Source organism: Festucalex cinctus, chromosome 2 (genome assembly GCF_051991245.1).
Source record: "Festucalex cinctus isolate MCC-2025b chromosome 2, RoL_Fcin_1.0, whole genome shotgun sequence".
NCBI classification, from domain to species: domain Eukaryota; kingdom Metazoa; phylum Chordata; class Actinopteri; order Syngnathiformes; family Syngnathidae; genus Festucalex; species Festucalex cinctus.
In genome coordinates this window covers 5,154,197-5,168,344 of record NC_135412.1, presented here as the reverse complement: position 1 = coordinate 5,168,344, position 14,148 = coordinate 5,154,197, and the positions used below count along the sequence as shown (strand labels likewise).

General features: G+C 38.1%; 1 protein-coding gene and 1 long non-coding RNA gene across 4 annotated transcripts in view; one reads left to right on the top strand and one right to left on the bottom strand.

Annotated features, from left to right (window-relative positions):
- LOC144013480 (E3 ubiquitin-protein ligase Midline-1-like) overlaps positions 1–1,660 on the bottom strand; it is a 35,788-nt gene extending 34,128 nt beyond the window's left edge. Inside the window, exon 1 of the mRNA XM_077512427.1 lies at positions 1,462–1,660. The gene's annotated coding sequence lies outside the window, so the exon portion shown is untranslated. The remainder of the gene's footprint in view (positions 1–1,461) is intronic.
- Positions 1–3,297, top strand: part of LOC144013481 (uncharacterized) — a 104,371-nt gene extending 101,074 nt beyond the window's left edge. For all 3 annotated transcript variants that reach the window (XR_013282257.1, XR_013282256.1, XR_013282258.1), the window contains one exon: positions 3,023–3,297. This is a non-coding gene — a long non-coding RNA (uncharacterized LOC144013481). The remainder of the gene's footprint in view (positions 1–3,022) is intronic.
- The last annotated feature ends 10,851 nt before the right edge of the window (positions 3,298–14,148 follow it).

Genomic DNA, 14,148 nt, shown 5'->3' with positions numbered 1-14,148 from the left:
ATTCTGGGAACAATATATATGCAAAACTGGTCGATTTAACACGTACAGAACGTATACCGGCAAAGTGTTGCCGTGTTCCATTTGTATTCGTGTTCTTTTTCGGAACAATATGATTACAGTTGAGTTCCGTAATTTGGGGCTGGTGCACAAAAATCTGCGTATAAATTAGGGCAATTGTTTTTAAGTATACCATTTTCCCGATGCGGCCCACTTGGTAATATATTTTCCTCTATGCGGCCCCTGAACTAACTTGAGTTTGACACCCCTGACTTACATTCACTTTACAAGTATTCTTTGAAATGGAACGCACATTTTGGAGTTATTATTGCTGCAGTTCAACCTCTTAGTGGCCACGAAAAGAAATAATGTAGGCTAACAGTGCACTGGGAACGGACACATACTACTCTGCGAAGTTTTAATTAGGGCTGGGTATTGCCGCCAACCTCACGATACGATACGTATCACGATACAGGGGCCACGATACGATACGTATCACGATACATATATATCCCATATAAGACACATTTTATTTTATTTTATTTTTAAACAAAATATAGGAAAATTGGTACACTGAGACACGTGCCATGTTAAGTTTATAAATAAATAAATGTTGACATTCTTCCTCTGCTTTTATTTTTCTTAGCAAGACACAGTGTCCAATCACTGTTGAGCTATTTTTGCATTAATTGAAGGCAATTAACTTCAAAGACGCTGCTGGTTTTTATTTTTTAGGTACAATGGAAGCCGCAAAGGCAAACGTGAACTGCCGATTTAAAGTTAACGAGCAATATCGATTCTGACGCCTGCGTATCGATACGTGTATTGTGATGAGGCCCGCAACGATATATCGCCGTATCGATTTTTTGAGCACACCCCTAGTTTTAATAGCAGTGTACATTGACTTTTTGTATTATTCATTGATGATGTCAGGTGTAATTCCCATCAGATTAGTTGCACATTAAACTTGTGTGGAAAAAGTACGAATAGGACTCAACTCTTGTTTGGGTGAAATGACACAAAGCTTTTAGCAAGTTTCACTACATTCTGTTTTGTTAACACATTCACTGCCAGCCCAGCAAAAATGCATCATTTGACGTCTTTTTCCGTCAATGGCAGTGAATGAGTTAAAATAAACAGGGGATGTTTGGGATTAATGTTAGCATTCAGGGGGCTCATGTAAAAGAAAAGCTGGCAAACAGGCCAACAGGCTTCAGCTAAAAAGCAGCAGCTAAAGTGTCCATCGTAGAATAAGACACGCAGATCGAAGTTCAGAAGAGAACACAAAGCCGGGACAATGACAGCGGCGTGCACATGCTTTCCAATGCAATTCTCAAAACTACTCGCTGCAACAAAGCCGCCGTCATCCTGCCCAAGGCTGACAGACGGCACATTGTGCATGTGACCCTCACTCGAAAGACATGCTGACATTGAAAGTGACTTCAACAACAAAGGAGCACTTACATTCAAGAGTCTCACATGGTCCACCAACACAAAAAGAAAACACGCAGTCGCGTTGTCTGGAGAAACGAGAATGAGATTTGGGAGGAGAGAAGTCGCGCATCCACACATCCACCTTGCGCACAAATCGAAACATTGAGGACTTGTTCTTGCTCATCTCCTGTTCACAGCATTGCCTGCACCCGCCGCTCCCGCCTCCCCTGCAAGCCTTCGGGTTTTGCTTGTCATGTGTTCAGGCTCAGGCAAGCGTGAAGCGGGCGGGTGCAACCAGCCCAACCGAGTGCTTTGTCTAACATTTGTTGGGAAACTCTTTGCCTCCATTATGTCAAGCATTCGGCTTCTCTGGCCCCTCCTGTGTCCTGGATGTAGTATAGCACCACAACGTAACAACAACTGCTATCTTACATGTTAAGAACTTTTACTTTTTTTTAACTTCCTGTATACAAATAGTCGAATGTTTGGAATGGGTTAGCTTAACCCTATCCAGAAGCTTCACCCAATTATGAATCATAAATTCATGAAAATGTCCAGTTTTCATTGTGCAGTAAATAAGAGGCGGAGTGCACCGTGTTACTAGGACTGGTAAATCGCGGACTGCTCCCAAGTCGATTGCGAGGAGTGTCGGGAAAAAGAAATGCAGGTTTTGTGTGCGCATTTATTATTTGTATATTTTCAAAAAAGGTCCTGCGCTGTAATGGCAGTCCAGAACTTTAGCTCACTGGTAAAGCTGTGCGCTGCCAAACTGGGGGGTACGGGTTCAAAAAAAAAAAAAAAAAAAAAAAAGAATAGAAAGGTTGTGTCATTATCCATTTGTCTGAAGACTTAAAAAGAGAGATACATTTTTTGTTTTATTTTCTACCCATACAGAAAATTAGAATTAGAATTGATGGCATCTTTGAGTAAACTTTGCATATCATTTGAGTATCTAGGCTGGGTGCAGTCTTTTTTTTTTTTTTTTTTTTTTTAAATCAAAATATAATCACCCTACTTAACGTTACAAAGAGATTGTCATCACTTGATGAAAATACCTGAGAGCGAGCCTCGTGCCTCACAATAGTGATGATGCGTCAGGGGCGACGATGTCGAGGCAGCACACCGGCGGCAATCGTCCGACTACCTCACCACGATTTCAACCGAGGCTACATCAGATAGGGACTCGGATTGTTTTTGTGACGCTGATCCTGTCTAATGAGGAATATTACCCCTCGGGACCAGCTGAGAGCAGCAGAGACCCCAGACGCTTCGCAAAAAAGACAAGAGTGAACTTGCTGCCATACTAACATTAGTAACTTGATTATTTTTTTCGTCAGCCCATAGCATGTCACATGCATATACGATGCTGCCTATAACATCTGTTGCCGCTACTCATGTGTACTGTACATATGAATTATGTAAATGTGAGGGATTCCAATACACAAAAAACACTGAATAAATGAAATCACTCCCGTTTTTACTGTTGTCAGGGCAAAGAAAGGTGTTTTTTTTTTCTTTTTCTTTACTTGACTTTGCAACAAGTACCGGTTAATATATTTGTATTGTAATGTTTTGTTTCTATATTGAACAGGTCATGCCAGGAGCAGATGTCTGGATGATGCTGGCTCTGGCAAACTCTGGCTTACTGGGGCAATCCCCCATCTCAGTGAATGAGCTCAAAACATTTTTGGTATTGACTTTTATCACTCTCACCATGTATTGGGGCGTTGAACAGCATGTCGTGTGCCTTGGCCCTAGCACAAACAAGATCGCTTCCATCTTACCACACCCCCAAAAACACACGCAAACACTTCTGCATGCTCCTAAAATAGTGTTCACATTTTTGACAAATATTACAATCGCAATTTTTCAAATCCATTTTTTCAGAATCATTTATATATATACATATATATATATATATATATATATATATATATATATATATATATATATATATATATATATATATATATATATATATATATATATATATATATATATATATATATATGTATATATATATGGGGTCTCTTTTTTCTTTTCTTTTTTTAACTTTTCTCTGCTGTTTGTTTTTTTATGTTTATATGTTCAATAAATCTCTCTCTCTCTATATATATATATATATATATATATTTTTTTTTTTAATTATTATTTTATAACTACTGTTTATACGTTTGAGCTGCCATAAAAGCAAAAAAATATATAATGATATCAAAGTGAAATGCATCTTTCTATAAAACCATTTTTCTCTTTGTTTTTCCCCCACAGTTTTTTCAGTGAAACTTGCCTGAAACTGCAGATTACAAGTATGACAAATGATAAAAATAAACTTTTTCTTTTTTTTTCTACAGTAATTATTTCTTTTGGTCCAGTCCATTTTTTTACAGCCATGGAACACAAGGTCAAAATCCTTGAAAATGGTTGCTACTTAAGAAGTTGTAGGCTGTGCTGCCAATAACTGGTTAATTAACTAAGTTAATTAAACAATAAACCAATAGGTAAGCAGAGCTGCTAAATTTCACCTTCGATGCAATTTCAGGCATATCTGTGTGCTCAAAATCTTAACTAGAATGAGACGTGTGCTAAAATTTGGCGTACTTCTTGTCATTGAGCCTTAAGGGGCCTTCGAAGGGGCCTTCAAAGACGATCAGGGTCAGTATGTCCCAAAGTGATAGTGTTGTTTCCGTAGTTGGGAAAAGGGACAAGTGTAAAGTGTCTGTAATTTGAAAGTGAACATGTCATGGATGAATCATTTGCATTTCGTTTCCTCTTCTCTGCTGGGTCTGCACAGGCAGAAGGTCAACTTGGCACCAGGAGGGAATTGTTGACACACATCGGCTGTCTATGACCCATTTAGCCCATCTGCACAGCAGACAGAGGCCAGTTATTTACACTCTGCTTTTAAATTAGAGTCAATGACAATGTAAGGTCAATTCAAGATTTGGACCTTTTAGCGAAAGGTCGTCAATTTGAAAAGTAGTAATCCAGATATAGGGGGAATTTTTAGGGGGTTAAGAATGAGTATAAATTCATAAATGATGCATCACTCAATTCATCAATCAAATGGACACATTTATAGTTACTTTTTGATACCATGAGAATAAATCTGTGAGGTGTGAGGAGACATTGATGTTAGCGTGTAACCCAGGGGTGTCCAAACTACGGCCCGGGGGCCATTTGCGGCCCGCCATCCATTTTTTTAGTGGCCCGTGACATATGCTAAAAATGGCATTTGACTCAGTTAAAAAAACACAGGTGCTTTTAAAGTTTATTTTAGTTAACTAAAACTAACGAAAAAACTAAAATTCAAAACTACAATTTTGTTAACGAAATAAAATAAAAACGAAGACGCTTTTAAAAAAAAGAAAACTAAGTGAAACTACATTTTATGTTTACAAAACTAACTAAAAATAAAATTAACCATAATTATAGCAAAAATGTCCTTCGTTTTAGTCTTTGGTAATTCATTTAATGCATGAGCCTTTGGGGATGATTTCTAGTAGATTTATTTTGACATAAACCGGAATAATGACGTTGCAACCATGGTGTTTTTTAAATATTGTGCACAAGTAATGCACATTTAAAAAATAAATAAAAATAAAAAAATAAAAAATAAAACTAATACTGAAACTAACTAAACTAAAACTAAGCATTTATTAAATAACTAATTAAAACTAACTAAATTTAAAAAAACAAAACTAAAAACAAAATAAAAACTAAAATGAAAAATTCCAAAACTATAATAACCCTACTGCCATATTACAAATGAATTGGTTTATATACTGTACCATTTTTATAAATATGCAAAAGGACAAATAAATAATTTGTACAATTTTTATGACTAAACACAATTTCTCTTCATGACATGATGTGGCCCTTGCGTCCTTCTGATTTTCTGTATGTGGCCCTCAAATGAAAAAGTTTGGCCACCCCTGTTGTAACGTCCGTAGGGGTGAACTGTAGGAAGTATATCACAACAGACGCTTTGCCAGATATTCCAGCGACTGCATCGCCTCTAGCCCACAGAAGAGAAACACGCTTGACCTATTTCGCCCCTGTTAGTGCGCCGCCGTTCATGGCTTTCCAGTCTGTTGGCGAGCCTAATCTAGTTGCACAATATTTGGTGAGAGCGACAATGACAGTCCCGAACGTGATGTTTGGATCCCCAGGTTATTTGTAGTGTTCCATCTTATGATGAATGCCAGAAGTGGATTCCACTCTCTGTATTACCCATCTGCCACTTCTGCAAGCCTTCATAACGCCATGCAGGCCAAGCGACGCTCGCAGGCTTTGGCATCCACGTGGAGGGAAGGGCACACATGACATGATGACGAGCTCATACATGCCAGCTTTTTCTGTCCAACTCCCCCCCGAATGCTGAAACGCATGAGATGATTAATGATATATACGTGATGAGCAGACATTTGTCAGAAGCAGCTGTATAGCACAAGCGTGAGAGGTGACCTGGAACTGAATGTAATTACTGCGATCGGGCCCAGAGGATTCCAAGGGCGCTATAGGCAGGTTGTTTAAACTTTAACAAGGCACATTGCTCTCGTTTGCAACGTTTGCCAATAATTTTGCAACATATAAAGAAGCGAGGAATATGTAGTGACCTTGAAGCATTGCATCAGCTTTCAAAATGGACAGTAGATTTTATTCTCATGTCCTATTTTATAGTGTTGTTCTGATACCGTTTTTTGGCTCCCGATACCGATACCATGCCGATACTTAAGTTTTTTTTGTTTTTTTTTCGTCAACATGAAAAAGCTGTCCTGCTATTGGTTCAGAGCATTCAAGGGCCAATAGGATATCTTAGATCGGCATGCAGTGAACATGTCACATATCAGTGAATGTCGTGCACCAGCAAGACACAAGATGCTGCATCCAAAATCCTATATTAGTGTTGGAATTAATGGTATCGGCATGTTACTTGTGAGTAGTCACCGATACCTATACTACTGTTTTAATGCAGTATCACCAGTATCGGTATTGGAACATCACTACTATTTTATGATGTTATTCCTGAAACTCTCTTTGAGCATGCCTAGTGGATAAATTTTAGGGATTTGTCTAAACTCATTCACTCCCGGCGATTTTCACTGAAGCAACCCCCTTTTGCTGTTTCACTGGATTTTGATTGATTTTGCAAGGCCCACAGAATATTGTGTTCTATTGCTATAAAACATGGCACCTAGCAAAAGAAAGATTAGAATCTCTTCTTTCATCAGGAAAAAAAATGAAGGGTATATTTGTATCTGTTTCTGTTTTGCAGCAATTAGCATTAGGATATAGCTAGTTTTGTCAATATTTACATTCCTGGTGAAACACTGACAAAAAGAATTTGTTGCAACATGCCCCTGACTGATCTCGTATACTCTGCTGCCACCTGTTGGCCTTTTTTTTTTTTTTTTTTTTTTTTAATAATTCCCTTTTCTTTATATTAGTGATGCAAAAATGAATCTTCATGAAGCACTTACAATTTTTTTTTGTTTTTTTGTTACTCTACTCTAGCTAGTGCTCTTGGTTTAAAGATAAAGGCTATAGAGCAATGAAAATTTATAAAAATTTCCAATGCATCTTTAAACCAAGGGTGCCATCTAGAGAAACCCAAAAATATCACAAGTGCTTCATGAAGCTCCATTTGTCCATCACTAATCTTCATGTCGGAGGCTGCATGAAAGCCTTCTGTATGCTCTTGATAAAAAATAAATAAATAAATAAATAAATAAAAAAACGAGTAAACACGTTTTTGGGAGGGAAGGACAAAATATTTAAAAATGTTTTTTTTTATATTATTAACACGTTTTTGGGACTGAAAATCTCACAATACTGATTCCAACATTACAGAGTTGCAAGAAAAAAATGTTTAGCATGTTGAAATGAAGCTTTATGATGCACTTGTGATATTTTTTGACTCCTCGAGATTGCAGCCTTGGTTAAAAGATGCATCAATTTCCATCGCACTAGCTTTTATATTTTAACCAAGAGCACCATCAAGAGGAGGGAAAGAAATATCACAGGTGCTTCATGAAGCTTCATGAGTGCCATTCGTGGGTTGCAGATTGGTGCATGCATCCGTGGTCATGATGAGCGAGACGTCGCCCTGCCTGCACACATGTGCACTGACGTGTGCAGAACAAGCTGAAGGCTTCGTTGTGGCCTGGCTGCTGATCAACATTATTTTCCAAGTGCTGGATTTGAAATTACACATCTGCCTGCCATCTTTTTAAGATTCACAAACATGCATCACAATGTGATTGTGCAAAAAAAAGGTCTCATCTAAAAGCAAAACATATCATTTCTATATTTGCTTTGTCATCCATCTTCAATTCCCAATTGACATCATGTTGAGAGCTTTTATAGGATACACTTCCCCTCATGTTTTTTTTAACGCACTCCAATTGCAGTGCTGGATTTAAACATCTGTAGACGTCTTTATTTTTACTTTTACCTCTGGACAATGCAGCCGCTTGTAGTTCGAGAGGCATTAAGAGGAGTCCGTCCGATGAGTAGGGCAGATCTCAGGAGAAGAACCGAAGCTCTCAAAAGCTCCCATGAAATCTTAAACACTTTCCCAACGCGTCTTATCTGGCCAGCGGCAGCGGCGCTCAACAGAATGCAACACTGTTGTTCCATTTGTAGCTTGCTTGAGATGACACACCAAAACCTTCAAAAGGTGTGCGGGATTTTTTTTTTTAGCCCCAGCATGACTCATTAGAATGCTCCCGTAATGTCTTGAGCTCAAAGTTGTCAGAGATACTGTTTTACGGATTGGTTAAATCCGAGACGGGAAAAGTTTCAAGTGAATCTGGCAGGTCATGCAAAGGCCAATTTAGTCAAACCTGTCCCCAAAAAGGACAGAGTTGCCAAAAATCCTCTTGCTTTGAGGGGCTTATGTTTGGAGTTTTGCATGATATGGAGATGACTTTCGCAGATGCAAAACACGCACACACACACGCACACACCCACATGGATACAGTGAACTGAAAGTGTATAAGTGTAATTTCGATCCTGCTACAAAGCTATTTTGGGAGACAGCCTAATATGGGAGTTACTTGAAAAAACTTTAAAAAAAAAAGTCTCTCTCTCTCTCTCTCAGTCACACGCACACAAACATTCTTAGTCACTTTTTCCGCCATCTTCCCAGCTGCCCGTGGCCATCATCTGGCATCGACTTGAGCTCCAATTTTCCAGTAGACGTCTACCTCAAAGTTGGTTTGAGCTGAAATTCCCCCGTAACGCCATATTAGTCCATTGTGGTCTGTCAAAAGCAGGGGAACGTTTTGGTCAATTTTCGGTGCATTTCTATGCAAAGTTAGAGGAATCATATTAAATCACAATAAAGCATAATTATGAAAAGCTGGTTTGATCTAGGGTGGATGACTGGTCAGCACGTCCGCCTCCCGCTATTGAGGACTTCCTGAGTTTGCATGTTCTCCCCGTGCCTGCGTGGGTCTTCTCCGGGTACTCCGGTCTCCTCCCACATTCCAAAGACATGCATGGCAGGTTAATTGGGCGCTCCGACTTGTCCCAAGGTGTGCTTGTGCGTGTGGATGGTTGATCGTCTCTGTGTGCCCTGCGATTGGCTGGCAACCAGTCCAGGGTGTCCCCCGCCTACTGCCCAAAGCCAGCTGAGATAGGCTCCAGCACCCCCTGCGACCCTTGTTGTGAGGAATAAGCGGCCAAGAAAATGGATGGATGGTTTGGTTTGGTCTAAGTAGACATCCATGAATGTTAATAAGACACCATGGTATTGAGACTTATTCAGAACTTTGAATGAAAAGAGCCAATTTTTCTCAAAATTCACATCCAACATGAAAATTATTTTTTTTTATAAAAGAAAATCTTCCCAACTTTTATAACCCAGCCCCTGCATTTTTACTAAACTCTTTCAATGAACTGACAATTTCAATCAAGTCTATTTTCATGAAATCTGGTTGTTTTAGTCAGGATTATGAAATTAGAAATGTAAATAATATAAATATTAGGGGTGGTAAAAAAAAAAAAAAAATCGATTCGGCGATATATTGCGATACTCCATCGCGCGATTCTCGAATCGATTCAATAAAAAAAATCGATTTTTTTTATTTTTTATTTTTTTTAAGAGCTCAGAATTGTTCATTCGGTAGTCTTACTGATTCAACGTCTTATCATCATTGCCTTTTTTTTGTGTGTGTGAATCGATTTTTAAACTTCCATTTTTAATGGAAAAATATTCAACAAAACGTCTGACTTCGGGTTAGGATTCGCACCTTGAGCATGGAAGAATGTTATATGAACGGAACATTAAGCCTTAATATTTTATTTTAATGCTGTTCAAACATGAAACAGATTACAACCTCTATAAGACTGAAATTTCAGATAAATAAATAATACATTTTCATATAAATCTTACACTCTACAAGCTTACTGAGTAGTATTTTCTAAATTTAAATGAAAAAAAATCGCAACAATCGACTTATAAATTCGTATCGGGATTAATCGGTATCGAATCGAATCGTGACCTGTGAATCGTGATACGAATCGAATCGTCAGGTACTCGGCAATTCACACCCCTAATAAATATAATATAAAATAAAAATTACAAAAATCCAAAAGCTCTTAAAACACGTTTTAAGTGGATCACACACTTTATACATTACATGCACGCACACACACTGTGGTCAGCTGGGACAGACTCCAAAATAAATGAACGAATAAATTAATTTTGCGAAAAAGGTTCAGGTTTGCTTCTGTGAGTATATTATCGAATTTGTGTCGCTAACCTCATGCAGTAACATCAATGAACTTTTCGGCCGTTTCAGCATGAATTGCAACTGCCAGTTTGCCAAACCAGCAAAGCAACATCCTGCTGCTGCGACTCATGAAAAAAACTGAACCGTACACCAAAGGGGAAACGAAACGACAAGTAGCCAAAGAGCTCTAGAGCTCGACTCCAAGTCTCTTTGGGTTCTTATCTTTGTCTTGCTGTTTAGTAATTCATAAGCTATTCTCTTCTTTTCAAAATCAAATGGGACAAAAGGAAGAAAAAGGAGAAGAGTGAACATCCTTGGACAATCAAACATTAATACGGCTGCAGTGTTTGTAAGAGCAAACCTGTGATTGTTTATGTCATTAATTTCCAGTTTTGCTTAAAGTACAGTGTTGTGTCAGAACACAAAATCTTTGTGGCTTTTCTACAATTTCCACTGACTTCATCCAACAAGGCTTTCAATTCTGGCTATAAGAATGTGATACCTGCGTTACTTAAGAGAATTTGCAGTTCGTGTTGTCGTTTTTTTTTTTTTTTAAGAAACAACAGTACCCATGGAAGAACAAACTATCAGAGACACAAATCATGACGGAAGAAGTGTGAATTGTTTTCCGTGCTGGAACTATTTTGGAATATGCGTCTCTAAATATATTCCCATCCCTTGTTTACTACCAATTGGGCAAAAGATCAGCAAACAGAAGCAGAGTGACATGATCTCAGGCATCTGACAGCATTCAGACGCGATGGGGCATCAGCAACCTTTCTGCATATTGTTTATCACAGTGGTGTCCAAACTACGGCCCGGGAGCCATTTGCGGCCCGCCATCCATTTTTTTAGTGGCCCGCGACATGTGCTAAAAATGGCATTTGACTCAGTTAAAAAAACAACAACACAGGTGTTATTAAAGTTTATTTTAGTTAACTAAAACTAACGAAAAATCTAAAATTCAAAACTACAATTTTGCTAACAAAATAAAATAAAAACAAAGATGCTTTTTTAAAAAAAGAAAACTAACTGAAACTACATTTTACGTTTACAAAACTAACTAAAAAATAAAACTAACTGTAATTATAGCAAAAATGTCCTTCGTTTTAGTCTTTGGTAATTAATTTAATGCATGAGTCTTTGGGGTGATTTTAAATGTGATTTTTAGTAGATTTATTTTGATATAAACCGGAATAATGACATTGCAACCATGGTGTTTTTTAAATATTGTGCACAAGTAATACACATTAAAAAAAACAAAAAAAAACTAAAAACTAAAACTAATACTGAAACTAACTAAACTAAAACTAAGCATTTATTAAAGAACTAAAACTAATAAAAAACTAACAGAACCACCCTGAAAATTAATTAAAACTAACTAAATTTAAACCCTCGTGCAATTTGCTTAGCCAATTATGTAAATTAGGTTTTGATTGTGCAGGGGGAAAAAAAATAAAAATAAAAAAAAAAAAAAAATGAGCCACGGTTTTTGAAAACTGGGGGACCGTCAAAATGCGAGTGTGCCAACATTTCTCAGCCATTGCATGAGGGAGATAACAATCATAATATCCCTGGAATCGGATTTAGCCAGCCGCGTAACATTAATGTACATTATAAGTGACATTTTTGGACCGATTGGACACTGCATGTATTTTATTGCAATTTCCGTGATTTCTGCATGAAATCCTTCTATGGACATTCCTCGACGGTGCCATGGGCATGAGAAAGATTTTGCACCCCAAATCCACCAGGTGGCGGTAGAGGCCAATTAATGATTTTCCTTGCAAACGCCGCACTGATTCCAGCACACCATATTCCACACAGACTTATTTCTTCGTGCTTTTTACTGATTGTGCATTCGACAGGATGTTAGTGGATGCGCGTGCACGTTAGTGGGCGCGCGTGCGTGTTCGTGGATGCGCGTACACGCGCGCCACTTATATTTTTGTGCAGAAAAAGGTATTGCGAGCTATTGACTTATGTTTCGTGTTGGGATATGCTGTTTTTTTGTCTGCATGGACGTGGGAAGCACGTTCCCTAGTGGGAGGGGTCGAATGGCAATGCTCGTTGTCGTTTTTATTCCCCAAAATGAGCCACTGTTAGTCGTTGCAATACAGCGGTTTTCCTCAGTGTGTGAAGGCTGTTATTTATTTATTTTTTCTCTTTCTTCACTTCAGAACTTCAGAATTAATAGCGTGCATATTCCACACGCATGCACAGTTCGATCATCCATTTTGAACAGCCGAGCATTGACATTTGCTCGCCAAGGCTGCAGGGGGCAGGCGTGCCATTGTGGCCAAACGTGCGTGCAACGTGGAGGTGACGTATTTCCCTTCGTGCATTCTTCAAAACATGGCAAGGAGCATGGATCGGTGGAAACAATAACCATTAGGGATAAGACAAAACAAAAAAAACGGGTTTTTTTGCAACTTATGAAGTGTAACATGTAACGGTTGTCGAGATGAATTCCTCGTCGGTTATCTTATCTGGCCGTTGCATTTCTACGTGTGAAAGTGCTAAGCTTCGATTTTTATTCGGCTAGTTTGTTTTCACAACAACGTGCTAAGAGGCTAACGTGCACGAGACATGAGCTTCGTGGATCTCAGGAAAAGAAAGAAAAGAACGGCGATCGGAGAAACAAAAAGCTGCAAATGCAAGTTGGCAAGTAAGTACTTCTACAAAATAAACATAAACGAACATATGAGCACGTCCTGGAATGCCGCGGGGGACGTGTAGCTTCCGAACGGTATGTAGCTCGTCGCTGTGTTGACTTCCGTTCGCCGGATACAATTGGATACAGGCGATGTAAATTTGTCCGAAAAACACGCACGATTTCCGGGTAAAGTAAACGGACGGATCGGTGTAATGGAGCTTTTTCTTTCCGTTATTTGTCCGGAACCGTACGTCCTACGGGGAAAATTACACATATCTGACACATATCTGGAACCGTGAGCACAAGAGATACGTGGCTCGTTGAAGTGCGACGCCGGATACGGGGGTGTAAATCGGGCCTTCCTGTATCCGAAAAACAAACACAATTTGCGGCTAAAGTCACGGAGGGGTCCCGGTGCCGCTCCGGAGCCCCACAAAAAGTACTTTTTTCCCCAAAGTTTTCTATCAAAGCTACCGTGTTGCCTGATGCTCTAACTATGTCATATGAAAGATTCAAATTTATTTATTTATTATACATATATACAACACAGTTAATTTTCTTCATAATCTATTATTTGGCTTCTGTTGTCCTATGGCGGGGGGAAATAATAATAATAAATAAATATACTATATTTATGCATAGTTTTGATGCCAATGAACATTTTGGGTGGTTGAAAGAAAAAAAAATATTAAAAAACGACTTAGTTATCACACCTCAAAGTAGAATTACTTATTTGGCTAAAATTTACTTTTCCAGGGTGTTTTGCATTAAATTGCCATTGTCAAAAAATTTGGCATGTATTGAAAAAATTGTTGTTATAACTTATTGCCTTATTCGAAGCTCTAATTATGTCATATGAAGTATTAATTTTTTATTTATTTTTTATACATGTATACAGCACAGTTCGTTTTCTTCATAGTCCATTCTTTGGGCTTGTATTGTCCTAAGAGGGGGGAATACATAAAAAAAAAAAAAAACTTCATATGTATGGATAGTTCTGATGCCAATGAACATTTTGAGTGGTTGAAATAAAAAAAAATGTTAAAAATTGACTTAGTTATCACACCTCAAAGTAGAATTACTTATTTGGCTAAAATTTATTCTTAGAGCGTGTCACTGATTCCAAGGCACAAGGGTTAAAAAAAACAAAATAAAAACTAAAACGAAAAACGCCCAAACTATAATAACCCTACTGCCATATTACAAATAAATTGGTTTACTGTAGCATTTTTATAAATATGCAAAACCACAAATAAATTATCTGTACAATTTTTAGGACTAAACACAATTTCTCTTCATAACATTATGTGGTCCTTGCGTCCT